The 20621-nt window shown below is 40.8% G+C and overlaps 1 protein-coding gene across 18 annotated transcripts in view; it reads right to left on the reverse strand.

The window, feature by feature from the left end:
• ZBTB20 (zinc finger and BTB domain containing 20) overlaps positions 1-20621 on the reverse strand; it is a 487687-nt gene that overhangs the window by 171221 nt on the left and 295845 nt on the right. For all 18 annotated transcript variants that reach the window (XR_014009073.1, XR_014009074.1, XM_081197924.1 and 15 more), the window contains one exon: positions 5068-5187. The gene's annotated coding sequence lies outside the window, so the exon portion shown is untranslated. The remainder of the gene's footprint in view (positions 1-5067; positions 5188-20621) is intronic.

Raw genomic sequence — 20621 nt, forward strand, 5'->3', positions numbered from 1 at the left:
TTTGTTCATGATGTTATGGGATACTGCAGCTGCTGTATGCTGATTTGCTCTTGTGCCATGCATCAGAACCGGGCCATTATACTGTTTCATTTCAGTTAGAAATGAATTTCTGATTCTCTTCCTCCATCACCTCTCTTTGCAATAAAAACAACAACGAAGCAGCTATTTTTTTATTTGAATAAAAATAAAATAAAAATAAATAGTGGTTCAGATATGGATGAAATATATTGCTACAGCCATGTTTGTTATGTATGATTTACACTGTTTAACAGCATATCATCTTATGATGTTCTTAATTTTGTTATGCTGGGGGGGGAGAGAAGGGTTGTTTAGTTTCAAGCATTTAGTCATGGATGCTTGTATTTTGAACTTTGAAAAAATTAATACAAAGGAAATTAAAAAAAGAAAAAGAAAGTATTTTCAAAATGATGTGGAAATCAAATCTATCCCACAGTAATTTGATTTGCAGGAAATGGAGAGAAAAGCATTGCAAAACAGAATGCCTTGAAGTGCATTGTAATTACTTACATGTGCAAACACCATTGTCTTAGGCATACAGTTAATAACAACAGCAATAATAACTCTATGCCCTTATATAGGGACATTCATTCAAGGAGCTTGAGGCTCTTGGCAAACATTCATTAATTAAGCCTCAAAATGTACATGGAGAGGTAGAGAGGTAATATCCCCTTTTGCAGCTGAAATGCCAAGGAACTGCAGACCAGGACTCAGGGATATACTGGAGTTAATGTCTAGCACAGATGGGTTCAGCTGCAAAGTACAGAGTTGGAAAAGGCTTGCCCTCTACTGAGGAGTATGTTCATGTTGCAGAATTTGCTGCTGCACACCCTCAAAAGCTGCAGTGTGACTGAGTAATCTGGTATTTACTGCAAGCAATGAAAGTTTCAGTCATTACTAATGTTTGGAGCATAAAGCAAAGCAGCAACAACCACAAGAACTCCACCACAAAACCATGTGAAACAAACCTCAGACTGAAAAATAAAGGCAAAACTTGTATAATGGCAGATTAATTTTGCTATTAGTGTTTCTGAAATGTGAAGCTCTCAGCCATTTTCATAGGCTGTGAATGGGTGCTAAAATATTTCAGACAGCTCCAGCAAAATGACTTAATCTAATCATGTGTTCATTCTCAGAGCCAAAAAGAGAGAGCTTTATATTTTACTCCTTATCTTTGCCCCTTAAGCCAATTCTTCTTCTTTGTCTCTTATATCCCACTGTACTCTTGTTTACAACACCAGAAGCAGCACTCTAGATTCTATAAAGATAAGAATCCTGTTTTGCAACCAAGTAAGTCAAAATGCTACGCTTACAAATAAATTGTGCACAGTAACCAAATTTCCTTATATTTATGTATTCTACACAAATAATTCAGCTTCCGAGAGTCAGTTTTCCAAAGCATCAGAGAGTAGAGAATAGTAGCCATGGAAAACAGAGATACAGGACTGGTTCACATGGAACATAAACTATGGTTTTGTCATCTTCATGCATGTGTTCTCCCTCCTCCCATGTTATGCATCAATAATTTATTACACGATGTGATTTGCTACCCACTTTCCTTGTTTGGACAAAATAGAGTTTGCTCTTGCACTTGAAACAGCAAAACACCGTTTCAGGGTTTGAAATGAATTTCCAATTCTGGTTGGGAGAAAAGTTTCTCCCTCCCACAAACACACAAGTAGAGGCTCATAAGGGTGAGGTGTGGGGCAGTCACTTGCAAAACTTGCTTGCCCTGTGTGATGTCAGGATTGCAAGCCTATTCTCTGTGGTGGGTCGATCTGATCCCATCTGTGAAGGCAGGGCCTGGTCCTAGGTTACAAGACTGTACCCTTCTGTTCAGATTCCTGTTCATCTGCTGCCACCTCCAGTTCTGCCTCCCCACCCCCACAGCTGCTCAAAGCTCTCTGTGAGGCTTTCCATTCTGCAGGAAAGTTGGGAGAGCGGAAACTGGCACTGGTTTCCCCCCTTCATAAGTGGTTGAAGTCAGAGCTGAAAGGGGAGATCACCCTTCCTGCAACCAAGATTCCTACTATTCAGTCCTCCCGCCATTTCTTCTTCCTCCTCCTGTGTCAGAGGCTACCAATCTAAACCCAATCCCAAATGAACTCATGACACCAACCGTATTTTACTCCAAACTGAATAGGATACAGGAGCACATGAGTGATGAAAACACAGAGGGACAGAAGGGAATCTGCAAGTCTCAGGCTTAGACCCAATAGCCAAACCATGGTGTGAGACGTTGTGGCCATTCTTATTTGGAGTGCACCTGGCATGAGAAGATGGGGTGCAGCAGTAGGGTCTTAAAAGTGTGAACAAAAAAGTGTGAACATCCATCCAGTAAGCTCAAAAAACTCCAGGTTCTCAAAATAACAATAGGCCTTAAGAGAGGTCCCCCTGCTCAAGCCATTAAGGAATTTTCTACTAGGCTGAAAAGGGGAATGACTTTGCCTCACAGATGTGTAAGGACTCATGTGCTCAAAGCCAATAATTTATAGGTCCATTAAGCTGTGAGGGGGCAAGCTAAATATCATTGGGTGAAAAAATAGGGCTTGAGACTACATACTGTGAGACATGTCTCCTGTCCTGAGGCCAAATTTTGTCTCCCTTTGGGCCTCAACATGAAGACAGAACACATAGAATCACAGAATTCATCATGTCCAACCCCTTGTTGACTCAGGAAACTTATTACAGTGGTACCTCGGAAGTTGAAAGGAATCCGTTCCGAAGTCCATTCGACTTCCAAAATGTTCAGAAACCAAGGCGCAGCTTCTGATTGGCTGCAGGAAGCTCCTGCAGCCAATTGGAAACCACACTGGATGTTTGGGTTCCAAAGAATGTTTACAAACTGGAGCATTCACTTCCGGGTTTGCAGCGTTCGGGAGCCAAAACGTTCAACTCACAAGGTGTTCGCGAACCAAGGTACGACTGTACTACAGTATCCCTACTGGGTGACCATCCAGCCTCTGCTAAAAAACCTCTTAAGAGAGTCTGGGATCCACTGCAGAACACCTTGTATTACCAGCCTAAAGCTTTTTTCCTTCTAACTTGAACCTATACACAACCCCATGCAAGACCCCCTGCTCCCTCCACAAACGTTTTCTGGCATGCCTCAGGGTCCCTTCTCAGTATACTCACCCATTCTAGCATTTCCCCTTCAGCATAATGACCCTGGTGTCTGACTCCCCTTCTCCAGGGGATGAGGCATTCACAGCGGGAGAGGAAAGTTTCTTCAGGAAATGAAGAGGCTTCTCTCACAGAAGGTAGAGCTACCTAATGGGATACAGCTGCAGTTTCTATTTACGGTTCAGACTATGGATGACTGCTGTTCGATTAACACTGGAATTCTGCCTTTAAAGAGATTCCAGAATGAGTCCTGCACACGGATGTCTAGTGTGCCCCTGAAGCCTTGCCTCTAAGGCCATCATTCAAAACAGAACATCCACAGATGTTTGTGCTCTCTGTATTTTGACACTAGTCATCAATGTTTTGCTAACACAGAAGATTATTGCCCATTAGTACTGCATTAAGCTGGAGACTGGATACAGGATTTGATCTGGCAGCAGGCTTCTGTGTAATTCACAACATTATTTAAAACTGGTTCAGGTATGGGAAACCACCTAAAAGCTACAGAGGTAATGAATAATTGCTTTATGTTTTCAGTATTTTACCCTGTAACGATAAAACTGATACAAAAATCACACATTGCAAGGAAGTGGGAACTGTACAAAGAGAAAGAGTATAGATAATCACTGGTAGATCAGAGTTTATAGAGGAAAAGAATGCAGGAGCACATTAAATTTACCATAAACAAGGAGTTTCATACCACATCAGTGACTGCTACTATAATTCATTTGTCATATAAATTATGTCCATTGGGAAGTCTCATAAAATTAATTAGGGCAGAGACAGGGGAAAAACAAATCAAAAACTTCTCAGAGCTGCAACAAATACAGGTTCTAGACAGAACAGCATCAACAAGATCAGTCAAAATACTTATTCAATTCCCATGAGGCTAACATCCTCGTACAAAGAATTTTCCTGGCCTTATCAACTTGAAGGAAATTATACTGGTTGCTCTCAAGGACACAGTAATATTGAAATTTCAAAACTGAAAGCAACACAGCCTTATATGAATTACAAATTGAATGTATTAAAAAAAATCCATGAAATACAGTTGGTTAGCTTATATGTTTAATAGAGCAAAGCAGACTTATCACTTTTATTTCAAGCCACTGCCCAACCCTTGCCATGCCCTCACCACCACTGCCCAGTATTTCTCAAGCTCCACTTCTAACCTAAACTATGTTGGCCCAGCAAAGCTGTTATATAAACTAGTTTCTGGTTGGAGAACATACTCTTACTTCTGTATATTGTCAACCATCTCACTCTTACTCCTTACTGAATCTAACATTAACTATGTGCAGGTGCATTAGCTCATTATACTTTCTCTGTTATCCTTGCCTCTTTTGTCTCCTGCTCCCACGTCCATGTTATCTCCCTCACTGCTAAAATGCACTTTGAAGGCAGGGACCTGTTTTTTTGTTTTTGTTTGCTTGTGTTACTCTGTACACCTCGGGAGTCATAGCTCTTAAACCAATGCATCCTCAGTATTTCTAGTAATTGCTCTCGTTAGAGCTCTGCCATAGTTCAGTCTGTCTTGCAGCATCCCAGAAATTAGTCCTTTTAAAACAGACTCTGAATGACACGCCAGATCTCATAAGGTGATTGCGTGAAGCTGACAAATGTCAATGGCAGAATAGTCTCATTCTGCCAAACCCTTTTTGTTCCTGATTTAATCTCAGTTTGAACCCATCTCTCTTCAGGTGAACAGTTATTACATTTTGCTGTGGACCTGAGGTTTAGGGTGCTAAGAGGTTCTGAAGGTATACAAATGTCAGCTATTCATCTATCTCCAACTGGATATGGTAAAAAATGAGTTGCCAAAAGGATTTTCTGCTGTGAACCAACAGGTGGTTTGGCAGCAAGACTAATGCTTGCTTGCAGCTTTTCACTTTTAGTTCCAGAAAAGGTGGGTGGGGGGAACAATACCTCTTAAATGCAGCATTTCAAGCCAACTGTATGGAAAAGAAGGTTTCATTCCAGCCAACTCGCCCTGTCTCTTGCAACATGGAACGAAATATTCCAGCTGATGCTGCTCTCCTCTTCAAGCTACAAGGGTACAGATTTGGAAACAAAGAGAAAACAAAAGAGAAAAGAAGAACATTATGGAATACAATTTGCTTTGCATAAATTATAAATATGGCGTAAAATGGCTACATGTGGTGAAACACAGCAAATTTATTTCACCACTGCCATATACAATTTATATTCCTCCTAGGTATTGATCAGTATTTCTAACTGGCATACAACAGGAAGGAGAAACATTCTAGATCCCACATCAAATACACAAAATTTAATTCATTCTACATTAAATACAAAACACTTTAAAAAACAGTGTTATAAAAGACGTAAAGGAAATCCATAGGCATATGGACAAATCTCTGCAAAAAAAAATTGTACAAATAGAAACATAATAACAAAAAATTACTTGGTACATGAAAACAATTTGTTGAAATGCCATGAAATTTATCATGTCTCTTATAGAGTGGTTGCTATGCCCTTCTACTCCGAGTTTAATCTAATATTGGGGAAAACTTCTTTTTGAAAATCTGTAGTACTTATTAACCTTTTCAGAAATCTTGTCACTATTTTGAAAGGGGTTCCCCCCCAAAAAAAATTATGTGGCCATTTAAAATTATCCAAACAATGATAATGTCTATTTTACATTCTATAAAGAAATTTATTTAACATTCTCAGAATGCACCTAATTTTATCCTTCAGACTAATGATGTGTTCTTAAAATAAATGTTAAATCTCTTAAGAAACTTCAGTGGAAACCCTTTGGGAAAATCCAACCACATATGCCTATCACACCTCATAGGAGCTAACAGCTGTTAATATAGCAACTACATACAAAACAAATTCCACAGAATGGGCTTGAGGATCTTCCAATGTCTGAAGGGTCTTTTACATTTCAGACAATTTTTGTATCTAAGTATATCTAACTATAGCCGGATAGGCAAATGACTCGAAAAAGGCAAGTAGAGTCAGGCCATCCATGAAATGGTCAGCTGCAACTCCTAGGTCATGATGAGAAAGGAACAACCTTGGAGCCCAATCTAGATGATAGATAAAACGCATGACTACAGAGGTGCAGCCGGGGTTGACAGAACACATAAGAAGGAACATCCATTGATGTCCTTAATGAGGGGGCAAGGCTGATCTTGCTGCCATCCTCGGGAAATGAGAGGTGTTTAATTTGTTTTAGAATCTTTGATGGTTAAGCGCTTCTCAGTTTTGGATTGACATAAGCGTCACACAGCTTCACATACGTTGACCTCTTCATATAAGTCAGAGGGGTGAACCTCAAGTCTCGGCCTGTCTATCTGGGCCTTGGAACCATTCCCAGCCAACTTCCCTCATGAGCCACTTGCACCCCAAGTGTTTTTGCCTGGCTGGAATGAATCCTTGAATTCTAATAATACTGCTTGCTTGACTGCATAAATGACAGAGAGGGACGTATCAGTGTGTGTATAAACTAGCCTGCTGTACAAAGGTAGAAGTTATATGAGCTGCCCCACCCACCCTTCTCTCTGGCACGTGGTTGCCCAGAAGGTAATGCAGTTCTTAGGCTGAAAAGGGTTATGTACCATGGATAAAAGTGAAAATCCCACTGGAATTCTGAAGTAAGTGGGGAAGTGGCAGTGGTGCTGCTATGCTTGACCGCTTCACAATGAAAAATTTTAGGCCACTGGATTTCTCCCACTATATCTGTATAAAAGCTTTACCACATTTTGTTTTGATAGGTTAAGAAGATTAGAAGTCAGGAATTATGTTCCTACATCACCAGATCTAAGAAACTGCTATTAAGTTTAGCAGAACAATGCTAGAACAGCTAACAGAAAAATTATTATCTTTTGTAACGAAACCATTTGAGGCCCATATTAGGGCATATTCAAAACTCTTTGAACAGCCCTGGACAAGATAATATAACATCAGTAGGTGTAGACTAGGATACAGTGGTGCCCCGCAAGACGAATGCCTCGCAAGACGGAAAACCCGCTAGACAAAAGGGTTTTCCGTTTTTGAGCTGCTTCGCAAGACGAATTTCCCTATGGGCTTGCTTCGCAAGACGAAAACGTCTTGCGAGTGTTCCGATTTTTCCCCGCTCCCCCCCTTTTTCTAAGCCGCTAAGCCGCTAAGAGCCTTTTAGCCGCTAAGCCGCTAAGCCTTTAATAGCCGCTAAACCGCTAAACCGCTAATAGGGTTACTTCGCAAGACGAAAAAACCGCTAGACGAAGAGACTCGCGGAACAGATTATTTTTGTCTTGCAAGGCACCACTGTACAAAGAATACCTGGGACATTAATCTGATGTTCACAGGTGTGGTTGAGTCCCAAACAGATTTTTTAAAAAAAGTAATCATGGATTTGCTTTTTTTAAAAAAACTGTTTTGTATAATCAAGCCCATATCATATATGGTGCACCATCAGAGGTTGATGCAAATCAGAATTGCAATGCAATTTTTTAAAAAGCAGCTTTGAGAATAAAAAGTAGAAATCTGGAGTGCAGAAACGGTAGTATGAGGTTGTGCTAGCACCCGCCCCCTATTGTACATTGCTTGCCCAATCTGTTTTCCTTCCTCTTGCAGCAGGAAGTGTGGAACCTGAGACCCTTCAGATGTTGCTGGATGCTGACTTCCACCAACCCCTTCCAGCACGGCCAATTGTCAGGAATTATGAGAGCGATGGTCCAGGAATAACTGGAGGGCCGCAGATTCATCACTAGCATCAAGAAGGTTTAAAATGAGTATTTGCTTGCATTCTGGACATCATATGTAGAAAGCGCTCTCTCTCTCTCTCTCTCTCTCTCTCTCTCTCTCTCTCTCACACACACACACACACACACACAGAGAGAGAGAGAGAGAGAGAGAGAGAGAGAGAAAATCAATTCAGCAACATAATACATGCTCTTGCCCACTGTCATCAGGTACTAGGCCTCCTAGATGATACAACTGGCTTGAACCTCTCTTTAAACACAATGTAGTACAGTACTGTGGAAACAAGAGGCTTACCAGAGCTATGTTGTTAAATAAACGGTGCATAGCATCATTGCTACTATCCTGTCTGATAACAGACCCTTTGTAGGGTAGATATTTAGTTGAAATACTTGAACTCCATCAGATAAATAACAGACCAAAAGACAGAAAGGAAACTGAAGGCAGGGAGGTGAAGCTATCATCTGAGTGTTTTGTTTCTAAGTGTTGCCAGTCATAAAAGGACTTGACGTGCTAATATCTGTTCATTCAGACACTTACAGACATGCTAAGAGCATGACGGCTCGCAGGCACTGCCTTTAAGTGCTGTTACTGAGGCCCCCAAATATTGACAGAGTGCCAGACTCTAAGAAACTATTGATGTACGCAGCCGACCTCTGCTCCAGACACCTATCAGACAGAATCTTTAAATGTCACAGATTAATGAATTTTCATGAAACTCTGTGGGTGGGTGTATGTGGGTGTGCACGTGCATGTGCATGTGTGTTTGATAGTAGGAAAGAAAAATTCAAAATAATCCCCCCTGAATCCTTACTCAAGTGGTCTTTATCATTTTGCAAAACTTTGACCCAAACTCACTATTTTTATTAAGGCGATACAGACTGAGAATGTGTGTGGGGGGGTGTTAGGGGAAGGGAAGTACCTCTGGTGGGGGACACGCTGTGCTCTTTCAGGGGTACTTTGTCCACCTTTGATCCCCCACCCTGCACTCAGCTCTCACATGTGGCTCCTAGAAGCTGTCAACATGCAACAGCAGCTGCACCTTGGGAATGGCCTTGATTGGCCAGTTAAACTAGATGAGGGCAGCCAGTGGGTCTCAAACCCTCAGCGGATTAGGGACTTCCTCTGCATACAAAGATAAACTCTGGGGGATTGAGTGGACAAGACCAATAGTGGGTCCAATGGTCAAGAAGGTTTCTGTACGTGCTGTAGAAGGAAGTGAGGGGCAGTTAGGGCTCATCAAGCTAGGAAGATAGCCCATTTAGGAAAAGGACCTCTCCATTTAGGAGAAGGAAGTGGATTCCATGGTCAAGAAGGTGGTTTCTGCATGTGCTGTAGAGGGAATTGCTTGTCAACCTGGGAACGTAGCCCATCTAGGAGAAGGAAAACTCTGATGTTAAACCTCCACTGCTTTGCAGGATATCTTTGGGAGAGAGAAAAGGCCAAGGAGTAAACACTACGCAAATCCAGAGTGGAGTCTCTAAGACAGTTGGAGGGTGCCTTCTATGCCTCCTCCCGGCAACTCCTGCAGCCAAGCTGGTGCCAAACGTATTGCTCTGCTTTCCTTTGGACCACATCAGGGAAGCTGAGAAGAGGGTCTTATTATCTCGGCAGCCCAGGACCTCCATGCACACTGCCCAGGTTTGCCCCCAAGGAGGTCATTTCAGTGCTGCTTACAAAGTGGACCTCTCCCCTGGAGGAGCACTCCATTGGCTCTAGAGACAGACAGATGTCAACAGTATGTGTGGGGGATCATTCTGCAGAGCAAAATGGAAACACACTCTGAACTTGGCCATTAATCACTAAGGACCAGCAAGGGAAACCTCATCTTGCCCCCATCTATTAGTCACTTTACAACTTATCAGTTTGTATTGGTATTGTTAAACTAGATTTCCTTATTTTCCATTCCCCCTTTGCCCATCTGTTGTATGCCTTGAATATCTAAAGTCAAAGGGCATATCTAAAGTCAAAAGGCAACAACACTCTCTCTTCTTCTCTTTCATTCTTTTGATGTGAGTAAGCCACTTTGGGAGGCAATATATACTGTTGCAAATACACAAAATGCCAGCTTCCAGCACATACAATCATTTATTTGTAGAACTGTAGCACTGAAAATGACTCCAAAGGTAATCTTGCCCAAGCCCCTGCTATGCAAGAATATCAGCTAAAGCATCCCTGACAGATGACCATCCAACCTCTGCTTTGAAACCTCCAAAGAAGGACAGTCCACAACCTCCTGCAGGAGACCATTCCCCTGTCGAACAATTCTTACAGTCAGAAAGTTTTTCTGTATTTTTAGTCAGAATCTCCTTTCTTGTAACTTGAAGCCATTGGTTTGAGTCCTACCCTCCAGAGCAGGAGAAAATAAGCTTGCTCCATCCTCCTCTCAGTCTCTTCTACGCTAAACAGACTCTGCTCCCTCAACTGCTCCCCATAAGACTTGGTTTCAAGGCATTTTGTCATCTTGGTCGCTCTCCTCTGTAAACCTTCCAACGTGTCAATACCCTTCTTAAATTGTGGTGTCCAGAACTAGACACAGCACTCCAGGCGTGGTCTGATCAAGGCAGAATAGAGCAGGATGATGATCGTGACAATATACTTCTGTTGGTGCAGCCTATGCACGGTTAATAACATTGGGGATTTTTGCTGTTCCATCACACTGTTGACTCATGTTAAGCTTGTGGTCTACCAATAACTCTGGATCTTTTTCACAAATACTACTAGCAAGCAAGGTGTCCCCCATCTTATCTTTGTGTACCTGGTTATTCCTGCTTACGTGTAGAACCTTACATTTGTCTCTATAGTACTTCATTTTGTTAGATTTGCCCCAGTTCTCTATCTATTAAGGTCATCTTGAATCCTGATTCTGTCTTCTGTAGCATTACTGTAGTTACAACTCCCAGTTTGTTGTTATCTATAAATCTGACGAGTATCCCCTCAATTCCTTAATCCAAGTCGTTTAGTTGAACAACAGGCCCAGGACAGAACCTGTGGCACCCCATTTCTCACTTTTTTCCACGATGATGAGGAACCATTAGTGAGCACTCTTTGCATTCAGTCAGTCAACCAGCTACAAATCCACCAAATAATTACTTTGTCCAGCCCACAATTTATGAGCTTCTTCATAAGACTATCATGGGGGACTCTGTCAAAAGCCTTACTGAAATCAAGACACACTTGATAATACATGCACTATTATAAACAGGAGTGCTTTCTGTATGAAGGAAAATTGTAATATGTCATGGCATGACTCCACCCTACATTTTGACTGAACAGGGTTACACATCTAGCAGAATTTAAGAAGAGATATTCAACAACTGCTCAATTTTTACACTATTACACTCTTCTGGGAAAAGTCACTTGATAGTACCAGGAATTATGCATCTACCCCGGGAAGACTTGAACAGAGGTCTGGGAAAACTCAAAATGTTTCTTGAAATAAAATGAAAGAACTATCCTGAAAACTAAACAGCTGTGAAGAGCAATTTCTACTGACCCTGCTGTACAATGGTGCTAAATGTAACCTACATTCTAAGGGAGGATACAAGTTCGGTTAGACACGCTGCCAGCTGTGAACAGTTTATACCCAGCAATTATATAGTTGCACAAATGGAATAGATGTTTTCTCTGTTTGTATACTGTAAATGTTTACATGGAGTGTGATGTCGTAATAAGTGCCATCAAGGCAAGAAGGATCTGCTTCCCCATGGAAAAAAATAAAATCCACATAGATTCACTTCTGTGTTCTTTGGGCACCATATGATTTGGTGACTCCTACTGATGTTAGTTTTAAAGACAAAAAATGTATTGTAGATATAATTCAATAAAGCCCGTATTGTCAAGCTATCTTATTGACAAAGATAGTTTGTGAGATTTGCTAAGGTTTGCGGAACTTGTGAGCTGCACACTATTTCATGACATTTTTGATTGGCCTAATAAAGGCACCACCCTAATATGGCTGTTAGATTTAAAATAAAAATAAAAATGGGTCAACATGGCTACCTTTACCCTTAGTGTAACTAGCATGGGTCCTTTCCTCTACTCCCAGTTAACAATGCCACCATACAACAGCACTAAGACGCCCTACCCCAGCATCGTGTTTGCTAAAAGCTTCTACAGATTTTGTGGTGTCATAAGACTGGGAGGACAGACAGTGCTCTCTTTAAGCAAATATCAGGGAGTACTGCAGCTTAGGATAGTTCCCATTATCTGTGCACAGAGCAACAGAAAAAGAAACAGCTACAGAATAGTACAAGTCACATTTCAAAGGGTCGTAAAACCAACTTCCTTCACCCCAGTGCAGGATTTTCCCTTCTCCAGCCTAATCTCTTTGTTGTGTCTGCCCTCATCAATGAGCCCATTCATGCCCCATAATCAGCTCTGATTAGTGTTGCTTCACATCAGTCTCTTCCTCTTTCTTTTCTGCTCTGCCTGTAGAAGGATTGGAATCAGCTTCTGCACACCCCTCCTTGTTAAAAGCTGCACCTCTCCTGCTGACTTACTGCTCTCTCAATCAAAAGGGCAAGAGGAAACAGTTGGGATTCATTCTTCCCCCTTTTTTGAGAAACGGCACAAATGTCAACTTCCTAAGAGGATGTTTGGCATAGCTGAGTTCAGTCGTGAAATGTACAAAGTCGGGATGATCAAAAGTTTGAAGGGCTGCCCACTGCTAGAGTGGAGGGGGGGGGGAGAGAAAATGGGATCTCTTCTGTAGTTTTAAAGGAGACATGAACAGACTGCTTTCACGAGAAATGCTTCTTCTATTAAACTGAGACTTGGCAGCAAAATTCAGCTGCAGATCCCAGCAAAGTCTGTGCCTATTTTGATTAGGAATATTTTGACTGGGTCTAGTATTATTTATTACTGCATATATATAGATAGATAGAAGGATAGAATATCTACCATACACATCAGAACAGTTTATATTCTCAGGGATGCTTATTAGAGAGAATGCACACATGTACAGTATTTAATTTTGTTAGTCACTTTGTTTTCATTTTAAACACTCTGGATTACTAATGTGTTTTCAGGGTGTTTTCCTTTTTTTAAAAAAAGATTATTTTTTTTAAAGTCTCGGTTAATAGAAGAAAAATATGACATTCAGCTTGCAAAATAGCACTTCCCCCACCCCTATGCTTCACTACAAAATCATGGATTTTAATGTCACTATGACCTACTGTTTTTGGCTGCAATTTTTTATCTAATCATTTACTAAGTCCTGCAGTCATCAATGGGAGTCACCCACACATAACAAATAGCAGGCGTACATTGTATGTCTATATACTGGCCTACAGAAATTGTTCGGGGTTTAACCCCCACTCCACTAAACTGTACCTCACTTTGTTTTCATAAAACTACAGTGCAAAATAATTGGTGGAACTCACCATCACAAAATGTGGAGGAGGCTCAGATAGCTTTAAAAGCGTTTTAGACAAGTTTATGAAGTTCCACCAAGAGTTACCAACCATGATAATGAATTCTAGGTAGCCTGGATACTAGAAGCAAGCTGAGTGCTGTTACCTACATGCCCTGTTCCTGGCTGTTCCAGATGCTTCTGGTTGGCCACTGTGGGAAAGAGGATATCGGGCCACTCTTAAACGGATCCAGCAAAACTAATATTCCACTCTTTTTTAGACTATAAAGAGTCTATATGAAAAGGCACTCATTCTCAGATAAATTTGTACAATTGTTTTCTGCTACATAACTTAAATACTGCAGTGAAGTGAGAAAGGTATGGGTGATTTCTCAAGGGAAGGAACTGTTTAAACACTAGTTCGGCAAATGGTGTTTGCATATTATTGCTTCTAAGCCTTACAATTCCCATCTGTAAAGTGGGAATAACAATGGCCTGCATATGACACCAGCCATGCTGGCTGGAGCTGAAGGGAATTGCAGCCCATAATATCTGAAGAGCACCAAGCTAGTTACCCCTGTGCTAAAGGCACGTCAGCACGTAGTCACTAAGGTCTAGGGAAAATTTATTATATAGGCTTGGAGTTTCAAATTTTCTTCAAACTAATTATTATTAGTTTGCTGCAAGCCTTCTTTTTCTAGACCAGACTTGGTGTTTGGCCTCCTAAACCTACGGCTCCTTCATTTTTAAAAGTCATTTATACTTTTCTCACATCTTCAAATATACTTTTATAAGGGTCTCCAAATCAGCTATGCAAATCTCCACCTGGCTTGTCATGGCCCTGAAGGACTGAAAGTTTTACATGTGATGACATAGAGATCAAACAATGATTGTACCATATATGAATGTTGTGCAGCAGAGATTGAAGATGGTAAATAGGGTCTACCTGGGCAAATGAATGGGAAGCCGAGCATTTATAGAGCTGGAAAGTGACATGTGAGATGTAGAAAAGGAAAAAGGGTGTGGGACATTAGAGGAATGAGCAGGAGCTTAAAATGCCATCTGTCATCTGTCAATTCGCTGGGCAGGATCCACCTAACAAGCCCCGTCAGCAGAATCCCTGCACAAGGAATTCCACTTGCACAACGGGGCTTTCCCATCCTCTCCTGCCCCCCATGCACCCTGAAATTGGCTATGGGGAGGTTGGGAGAACTGCTACAACTGTGCATGGGGGTTGAGGGGCATGACCATTCTGTCTGGCAAGCCACAGTGCTTGCATTGATGGAAAATTCATCCATCATACTGTTATGAGTTTGTAGGTGCCTTGACTACCCGGAATTCCTAGGTCTAGTGGGTGTTTTAGCTTAATCAATGCTTGGAGTATTGAAATGGGCTGCCAGGTGCTGGATTTGGCAGTGTTAAAATACAGGACCAAATCAGTTTTTCAGTACTCAGGAAATCACCTGGGAGAAGAACCATCAAGGAGAACAAAGGCAGGTGATGGGGTCTCTGCCAGTCAGCATATGGGTGAAGCCCCGCGCTGAGAGTTTCATATGGGTAGAGTTTCTAGGAAGGAATTTTTCAGGATTTCAGTTGGGGATGATGTAAGCTAGAGAAAAATAGTCAGTCTGTTAAAACACATCAAGCTGGAGAGAGGGGAACAGAGCACGATGTGGGCTGACAGTTTGAATCAGAGTCTGCAGCAATGGGAGAGAGTGTAATGCTTTGAACTGCTCCATCATAGGCTCATGTTGTATATATGTGTAAATAAACCATATATTATAAAGACACCCTAGTCTCCACTGTGCCTCATTGTCCAAAAGGAAACACAGATCCCGGGTAAGCTACTGGAGTGACTGGAATCCCACAGTGCTGTGAAGACTGGGGCGGTGGTGGCATGTAACAGTATAATGTTGAATTCCACCCATCATATTCAGCACTGGGTGCAAGAGATATGCCTCATTTTTAAGCTAACATTTTCTTTACACCAGATTTGCTTGATCACAAGTCAACGGCTCCTTATCTCACTATAAAGCATCTTGCCCTATACTGCTCAAGGATAAATATATCATTTTCTCCAAAATATAAAAACATTCTGGTTCTGCAACAACCTGCCCTGACCCTTACTTACTCTAATTTTTATTATTATACCCTTGTTTACAGCTTTAGTTTCCCAACCAACAGATAAGTACTGTTCACTTAATTGAGCCCTGCCCTAGAGCACACAGCATCTCAGAAAGAGGATGAACACAGAGGCAACACAAAAAAGAAAAGTGCTCCTGTACCTTAGTTTGCTTAGCAAGCTTGAAGACACAAAGGATATCTTAAAAATTGAATGTACTACTACCGTCAACGACTCCGTTTGCTCATAATGTTATATAACAACAGGATATAATGATCAGGGTAGATATCTGGATAGTAGTTATATTTCTTGGTGGCACAGCCTGGAAATGTCACCACAGGGAAAGTAATTTTTCTTTTGCGTGTCTACATACAAACACACTGCATATCTGAAATTCACTCTCACCTCTCCTAGTGTGATATCTCATTAACATTACAGTTCCTATAAAGAGATTAAATCAAGGCAACAAAAAGTTAAGTGCCTTCATATAGCCACACAGCAAATGCACTGAAACAAGCAAGCCTTTTGGATTTCTTCTGCAACTAAAAACATTTCACACCAATTACAATTTCACTGGAATCCAGAGTAAATAATAAATTACAGAACTTTATAATATAATTGGAAGGCATCATGCAGGTCATCTACTCAAACCCTTTCTTGGCTGCAGGATCTGCAATGTAGATTGCCACTGCAGCATCCCAGACAGAAGCTACCAAGCATCTGCTCCTGCAAAAGAGAACTCCTGAACAACGATGGGTAAATCTGTCAATTTTGGTTTCTTTCATTTTCTCATTTTTCCAATCTTAAGTACAGTTCACCATGTTTCCACCTCAGTTTTCTATAATTTTTTTTCAAAATCATAAAATTCCTTAGCATTTTAGTCTGAATTTTTCCTTACACATATCTGTATGCAGTTTTGCTCAATATACAGAATTTTGCAGAGCTAGTCTCTCTAATAAAATACACCTTCATGATATTTTCATGAATGTAAGCATTTAATATGCATTTTTGTACCCATAATGTGGCTGGAGAACCACACTGCAACTTTCAAAGAAATATGAATTTGGAAGGATGACTGTTTCATTTCACACATTATTTCAGAAGGAGCAAGTTAGGTAGGTTTGCATTTAAATGCAAACTTAATTTATTTTCTCCAGTATCCCTACTTCTGAACCAGCTATTGTCAAGCAGTTCTTGTCATTAGGAAGTTTCTCCTAATGTTCAGTAGAAATCTAGTTCCCCAAAGAGTTCTACCCATTGCTCCCATCTGGAACAATAAAGGACATGTTAGCTCCATCTTATGCATTACAATCTTACACATGCTTGAAAATTAGTTTCTATTAGCTCTATAGCCTAATTTTTTTAAAACACACACACACACACACACACACAGAGAGAGAGAGAGAGAGAGAGAAACTAAGGTGCAGTTCTCCAGTCTTTTACACATGCAAACAGGAGAATTATCTAATTAAGATATTTTCAGTGAAAAGTTTTCTTTTCCACGGTGTGCGTGTGCATATGGTGTTTATAAACTGTCTTTTAACATTTAGATATTTTATTCATTTTTCCACATGGTACAAGTAGAACACATATCACTGTTGGAAAGATACCAATCAAATAGCATGGCGCTGAATCTAAGGAACTCTAACAACAGAGGGCTGAACCAGTAGCATAATAGGGAGCACAAGACGCTCTCTTTTGAAAGCAATCCAGAACCTTACAGGAGGTGCTTAATACACAGAGGGTAACACTTTATCAAGCTTTAGGCTTGTCTTCTGAGGAGGAGCAGGTGGAACAAAACACCCCAGCAGATATTTGTACTTCTAGCTACTACAAGAAGCTATTGGTCACAAACATCTGTACCCCAGGACCAGAGGTCTCCACACCAGTTGCTTGGGTTCTTGGCCCACTCTCAGATTCCACTCCCCAATCCCCTTCAGAAGCATAAAAATAGATGAGATGATAAACCAAAAAGAGCTTCACAATTGCCACATGAGGTGTGGGAATAACAGGCAATCCGGGGTCAACAACCCCCACAGAGTTCCAAGTTCAGCCTTTCTGAACTGGGAAAATAGGCACATTTCATTTTTAAGAGCTAAGCTCTGGTCACAATACTCATAAACTGGACCATACACTGGTCACAGCTTATATTAATCATTGAGTCACAGGAAAACACAGCAGGACTTAACAGCTAAATCATTTTGTACCACAAGATGGTAAATGTATGGATGGATATGAAGGCTGCCATAAAACTATGTTTTGGAGGATCAGAAAATAGCTCTGCGTTCACACACTCCCACTATGGTTATGGGCTGTAGTCTTTGTGCAAACCACATTTTTCCAGTTTGGATGTTATACTAATCAAACCAGGAAGTTAAACTAAGTGTGTGGTGTGAGAGCAGGGGGAATGTGTGCTCCCAGTCCTCCAAATGATGGATTGAAGGAGAAGAAACCTTACACGTGGATCAGTTAATGGCATCTATCTACTCATTGGATAGGTTATATATCTGTAACTTACAAACAGAAAAGGTGCCTTGGATGTTAGCACTTTCCCCAAGAAGAACCAATAATAGCAAGTTCCTTTCCTTAACGCAAACTTCTTTTGTCAGGATTTCAGATTGTGCATGAAGATTTGCTTTATTAGGCTATTTCCAGGTAGGTGTTTATTGCGGGATCAGCGCTCCTCATGCCTGCAAGCTTTTGGCAGCACCTATATGATGTCATTGGGAATGAAATGGCAGCCTGTTTCCAATGGAAATCCAGCAAGTTCTTCAAAAAAAGCAAACAAATCTATTACCATCAACTTGTTGCACTATTTGCCAATTAAGACCCCATCTGAAAGCACCCCAAGTCCCACCTTTTTTAATGATTGCTTCCTTCACCCTGTTTGTATGGGTGGCATTTTGGAGAATCACCCCACTCTGCCTACTAAAGCCATTTATTATTTGTAGGAAGACAGCGTAAAACTTTAAGTGCATGCCTATGGGCAATGCAACCCTGAAGAAAAGGGCAATTACTGCAAGGCGGTATTTTCAGCTTAAAACTCCTATGATTTAAATAGCCACTTGAGCTGTGCTCTCGCAGTTTACCGTGCCCATAGAATACCTAAATGAAATTACAACCTTCTGATATGCAGCAGGGTTCCCGTTCTTTACTGTGTAATATACACGGCCGGGAGAAATTGCATGACAGTTTGCTAAGGCAGAGTGTATCGCAAGAACGTTCTCCCCCAACATATGATTATGCTTCTTATTTCCTGGAAAGCACATCTAATGACGTACGGCATGCATGATACCCATGTTTTAGTGAACTCGAGACATGTGCCCTGAAGTATACTGCCACAACCCTTCAGCAACACAGCTCCTCTGTAATTTGCACTGACTTTGTTTTGCCAGCAGCGTTACCCCACGCTAGCATGGGATCATAATAGAAAATCCTAGAAAATCCATGCAGAGAGGAAAATAAAAGCAAATAATACATCTATGGGGGTATCTTATTAGATGCATTTATTAGCCTATTTTATCGTACCAATCATTAAAGCATTATGAGGATCTCCCCTGAACTCAGGGGAGTTTCAAGGCAGCTTATGATTCCGCACGTAAGGCTGATCTTAAAAAAGAAAAAAGAATCCCCGCATACACACCAGAATTTAATGGAAGAAGTTAAGCTTGTTAAAACACACACACAATAAAGATATGACTACACAAAAGAAGATAAAAAGAGCAAAACAGTTTCACCACCATATACTTGCCCAAGCTGACATAATAGGTTTTATCTCCCACCTGTTCCTCAAGACAGTATACATGGTCTCCTCCCCTTTTAATCCTCACAATTCCCGTAACAACTTGAGACCAGTCAACTTGCCTTACCCCACATGTTCTCACTCAATGCTTTGATTGGTGGAATTGGCACTGCTACAGGTGCCACAGTCTGCATTTGTAAGAAATTGATTGTTTATTGTGGCAGCACCTGCATTTTGGGACTTTAGTGCTTGCTAAAGCCCTTCTTGTTCAGACAAGCCTACCCAGATGCTGAGAAGGTTGTTAATCTGTGTTAGTATTTTAACTTTTGTATGTTTTCTCACTTTTATTGTTTTATCTTTTTGTAAACTACTTTGAAGTTTATTTACAATAAAGTCGTGTATACCTTTTAATAAGTAAATAGATAGTGACCCTGTGAAGAGGTTTAGACCAAACTTTTTCTCTCTGGGAATTAAAATTTGCTTGCATCACACTGAATTTTTTATTGATAAGAAATACGTTGGAAAACAAAAAGAAATGTTTGTTTTGTAACACAGAACACTACTACTTTAGTTTTGATACTATACTACAATGAAATGTTTTTATTTTTATTTTGGGGGGATTGTCCTTGAATCTTACCACCACACTTGCTATTCTCTCATGCCAAACCCCACCCGTTGTGAACCAAATGATGGCAGAAATGTGACTTGGTCTGACGGCATAGGGGGATAGGTTTGGTGGCCTCTTGAAAGACTGTTGCTAAACTCAGCATGAGGGTTCCCAAGGTGAGAGCAGTGGTCTTCATCACTGTTGGGATGCCAGACACCAATATGAATAAAGATGGCAGACCGAAACCTGCCTTTGAATTAACTTCCCCCAAATCTTTTGATGGGAGCAAACTATCAAATTGCACTACTCATAAAAAATCACAATTTTGTTTGGTTTCTAAAAAAATTATGGGCAGGCTAAGCACTTTCCATTAGAATAATATGAAATATATTTGAAAAATTTGGGGGGGATACTACCTTTCTGGGCTCAGTGGCTACAAAAATGGCAGGGAGAAACAGTAAACCTCAGGTGGTTGAAGAAGATAGCACAATAATAGCCTATTTTCATGATGTAGATTCAATGCTACTTGTTTCCATGCTCATTAATAACTTAGGGAAAGAGAGAAGCAACACTTTCAGTTTGATGGAAGTGTTTTGGAGGAGCACATATTCACTTCATTTCAGGGCATTTGTTTCAAGGCAGTGAATGAGAGTTAACACCAAATCTGTATACCTAACATGTTTTGTGTGTCTTCACCTACAGATAGCACAATGCTAAAAGACAGGAGGTCATAAATCATTATAAAAATCCCCAAAACTCTACTGATTCCTATTGGAAATAAACCATGTGTCATTTGCCAGAAAATATGTACCGTACTGTTTCCACTATCTGATGTATACACTTTTCGGCATGAGTGGAGAAACCCTTGAACTCTCTCAAGAGCCTCTTTCATCATTCACAAAGCATTATTTAGCTGTGGAACTCAGAATTTCCATAAAATTAG

The sequence above is a fragment of the Podarcis bocagei genome (assembly GCF_964188305.1).
Source record: "Podarcis bocagei genome assembly, chromosome: 6".
Lineage (NCBI taxonomy): Eukaryota > Metazoa > Chordata > Lepidosauria > Squamata > Lacertidae > Podarcis > Podarcis bocagei.